We start from the raw sequence: 4,491 nt of genomic DNA, 5'->3' as shown, positions 1-4,491 counted from the left end.
ATCTCACAGGCTTACTGCCTCCATCTGCTAACCTAGGCCTAGTCCTGGAAGCTTCTGGCCTTCTTTCAATCTAATCTAGGACTAGAATGTTTTCAGCCTATGAAATAACTGAGGGATAAGCCCTCTGGTACATTCTGTCTTCACTTGTGTCTAGCTTGTTCTCTGTAAAATTCTTCCAGTAAAACTGCACCCCCTCTCCCTCCTTCCACCCCCTCCTTCCTTCCTTCCCTCCCTTCCTCCCTCCTTTTCTGTGGTGTTCTCTTAAGTAGCCTCTTTTTCCTGTCCTTGTGAGAGTTGGGCATATCCTATCTAGCAGATCTTTCTTTGTTTTGTTTTGTTTTTGTTATTGTTATTGCTTTTTTGAGACAGGGTTTCTCTGTGTAACAATCCTGGCAGTCTTGGAATCTTTGGCCTCAAACTCACAGAGATCCCCCTGCCTCCTGAATGCTGAAACTAAAGGTGTGTGCTACCACTGCCCAGTGCCTTAAATCCTTTTTTGTTCATTTAAAAAATATTTATCTTATGTATATGAGTACACTGCAGCTGTCTTCAGACACACCAGAAGAGGACATCAGATCCCATTACAGATGGTTGTGAGCTATCATGTGGTTGCTGGGAATTGAACTCAGGACCTCTGGAAGAGCAATCAATGCTCTTAACTGCTGAGCCATCTCTCCAGCCCCTGGTGGGTTTTTGTTTTGTTTTGTTTTGTTTTGTTTATTTTTTTGAGAAAGGATCTCACTATGTAACAGTACCTTAACTGGAACTCTCTATGCCTACCTTTAAACTCACAGGGATATACTCTTCTCTGCTTCCTGAGTACTGATATTAAAGCCAGATTGGCTCTTAAATAATTAAAACACTTATAATGAGTTATATTTTCCAGAAACTTGTTATTCAGAAAATATTTAGCAGTCACTGATCATGTCATGTGATTACTTTAGTGAAGTCATAAGTATGTCATGACATTTAGAACTATGCCAAATAATACATGATATGGTACCTCGAATGTGTGTATGAATATACTTAATAAAGAGGATATTTGTTGTTTGTTTGGGACAGGATCTTCCTATGCGGTCCAGGGTATCAGCTCCTGCCTCTGCCTCCCAGGTATTGAAATCACAATAATGTGCCACAAATGCCAGGCTAAATGTGACTATTTTAAATACTGGCTTGCTTCACTTACAAAAAGAATATAGGGCAACAATCTTTTATTATTAAATGTCATTTATTGTGAGGTTCTATGAAGGAGTTCAGTAGAGTTGGCCACAAGGAGAACAGGATACCATGTGCCAGCAGGGTAGAAGCTGATGACATTAGGTCAAAGGGTGAGTGTTGGAAATGGAAGAGCTGTTGGCTGGGAACTCGTATCACTGAATAAATCCTGCTGAGTATACAGTGTGAGGGCCACACACCTAAAACTACAGGAAGTTTTCTGGGACTTAGGTCTTTAGGTGATAGAAATTATTCAGTCCTGATAAGCTAGGGTAATTAGGCACATAAGTTTGAGACAGTGTATTAGGCTCTGAGGATATAAAGGAAATAGATATGCAAGCATTATTAGATAAGAGTGTAGGTGTCCTATTGCTTTCTCTTGCTGTGTCAAAACATTCTTGACTAAAAGCAACTTGGTGAGCGAGGGTTTATTTTATCTTATACTTCTGGGTCATTATCCATATCGAAGGAAATTAGAACAAAAACTTAGGCAGGAAGCATGGAAGAATGCTGTCTACTGGCTTGCTCGCTGGCTCATGCCCAGATAGTTACCTCACAGAGCCCGTGCCCACCTGTGTAGGGATGGCGTTGCCCACAGTGAGCTAGGTCCTCCCATATCCACGACCAGCCTCCCACAGACATGGCAGGTCAGTCTCACTGAGGTGACTCTGCCACTCAGGTTCCTTCTTCCCAGGTGACTCCATACTGTCAAGCTGACAATAAAAACTACACAGCACACTAGGGGAGCCTCTGTGTGCAGGGTAGTCAGGGAGTCTGCTTTGGGGTCTTAGACTTGAGATCAAACTGTGGGTGTGGGTGCAGGGTGAGGAGAGCAGCTAAAGGTGGTTTTCAGAGGAGCACTGCGGCTTTTCCAGAAAGCGAAGAGGAAGTACTAAGGGGCCTGCTGAGAACCAGGGGCCTAGGCCACAGCTGTGTGGGGCTGTGGTTGATACTGTGGGGGTTTAAACATGTTGGCCTCTGTGAAATCGGGATGTCGCCGAGGGAGATGATGGAGGAAAGGGTGTGGGGAGTTTGAGAAGTGGGAGGAAATCAGTTTTGAGGTGATCAAATAAGAGCTCATTATGTGAAAAATATCTGAAAATTGTGAGCATTCAACACACAGCTGACACTCCCTCGATACTTCCTTTGGCTTCGATGCCAATTATATTATTGATATCATATTCAATTATCACAACCATCACAACTGTAGGTACCGTCATTCTAATTTATACCCATAATCCTGAAGCAAATTGGTTAAAATCAGCCTAGGATTACATAGTTGGGAAGAGCTGGAAGCCAGCATTCCGTGGATCCCAGATTTCTGTAGGTTTCCTTCCTCTGTATTTAAGACACTCATTTCTGTGTGACCTGATGTTATGTTCATGGTCACCTCTTACAGCATTATTATCCACAGGTCCTTATCCAGGCTCACACAGACTGTAAAGATTACAGCTAGTCAAATGCAAGGCGAGAGCTTCTAGGGGGAGAGAGATGTCCGCAGTGTATGCTTTCCCAGTTCCGGGGGGGGAGGGGTTGGGGGGCAGAGAGAGAAGGAAGCATAGCTCTGCTCTCTGTCTTACAAACATTCTAGCCATCCATTTGCATTTTGAACAAAAATCCACTTCCCCTATAAACATGGCTATCACTTCTGAAGCCCTAATAAGCGCCAATGTTATTGACTGATTTTACAGTGGGATTGAACTTAGTGCTTCACTCATGCTAGTTAGTGCTTGACTGCTGAGCTGTAGCCTCAGCCTAATTTTCACTCAAAGAAACAGAATGCTTCACAGATTTTTGTGTCATCTTTGCACAGGGGCTGTACAAATCTCTCTCTATTGTCCCATTTTAGTATATATGCTGCTGAAGCAAGCACTTCCTTCACTTTTGAGACAGCATTTCACTAAGTTTCCCAGCCTGGCCTTGAATTTTGAACCCTCCTGACTTGAACCATCCCCCTCCCCCCAGAGATCAAGGATTATAGGCCTATGCCAGAAGGCCCAGCCCAGACTCAAAATTAATAGTTGTGGTCTGGGGAGAAGGATGAATGGTTAAAGTGCTTGCTGTTTAAACAAGATGACCAGAGTTAGGGTTCCCAGACGCCACACAAATGCAAATACCTGGTGATCATTCTGCAGTTTCCCAGTAATTCCAGTACTGGAGGGTAGAGACAGAAGATGGTTAAAGTAAGCCCACAGGTAAGACGAGTCATATCGATGAGCTCTGGGTTTGATTGAGAGATCCTGCCTGGGTGAATAAAATGGGAAAAGATCAAGGATGATTACCAACAACAAGCTCAGGCCTTGCAAGCATGTTCGCACATATACATGCACCCACCCATGCACATATCCACACTTATATTCATATACATGCACATATACATGCAAAATGGAAGAAAAACCATTAGTAGTAGCATATAAACTGTAGCTAAGCTCAGGGCCACTCAACTCTAGGCTATTGCTGAACTTCTTTGGTGAGTGATGGAGGATTTTCTGGAGGTTTGTTTTGGTTTGCAATCTCCTAATGTCTCATGGGAGAAAACTTCAAAGGCTTGGTGATGAAGCCCCCAAAGCTTCATCCAGAATTGGTGGCTAGAGCCTAGGACTGATCATTTCATCAAAGGCAGACCAGGATCCCAGCAGGGTAGAGGTGTTGGTGTGCGTGTTTGAGATGGTCTCAGGTCAGGGCTTCTCGGTGTAAATGGTGACCTCAGTGTTGGCCTTAGGTAACACTCCATTTGCAGAGAAATAAGAGATACTGCACAAGTTAGAGAACACTGACCCATCAGTATGATGCTGGTTAATAACTGAGTCAAGACTATGGCTAAGTCCCTGTCCTCGTGAGCTGTCTCTGCAGTAGGGTTAGAAGCCAGTGAATCACTAAGGTCACCAAGGCCTGGGGATATCTGTTGGGTATGACTGCTACTTTGGTACTCAGAATACTCCCTGCTGATCCTCATGCCTGAAGCATTTCACATTCCTTCGTCCTCTCCTTGGGTGACACTAGCCTGTCAGGCTTGTTTTAAGCCATGTGAACTTAGTGGTGACTGAGCTCTGCCGTCGTTAACACCTAGGTTTAGTGGGAGATACGCTTATGAGGCAATTACAGCAACCAGCCAGTTTCACTTGTGTTGTGTGATGCTATGTGAATTTAACACACCTTTACCTGAGTCCACGATCAAAAAACAAAGCAAAACCGCTTCTCTCAGAACTATGAGCCATTTGTGGGCCAGAAGGAGAGGCCACGGGAGAAGCCAGATGTTAGACTGTAGCCTCTAGA

At 44.0% G+C, this 4,491-nt stretch overlaps 1 non-coding gene across 1 annotated transcript; it reads right to left on the bottom strand.

Annotated features, from left to right (window-relative positions):
* Positions 1-2,983: 2,983 nt before the first annotated feature.
* On the bottom strand, positions 2,984-3,088 carry LOC127681849 (U6 spliceosomal RNA). The gene has a single exon (XR_007977204.1). It is a non-coding gene; the product is annotated as a U6 spliceosomal RNA (small nuclear RNA).
* Positions 3,089-4,491: the final 1,403 nt, after the last annotated feature.

This window comes from Apodemus sylvaticus, chromosome 3 (genome assembly GCF_947179515.1).
Source record: "Apodemus sylvaticus chromosome 3, mApoSyl1.1, whole genome shotgun sequence".
Taxonomy (NCBI): domain Eukaryota; kingdom Metazoa; phylum Chordata; class Mammalia; order Rodentia; family Muridae; genus Apodemus; species Apodemus sylvaticus.
This window is presented reverse-complemented; position numbering and strand designations above follow the sequence as displayed.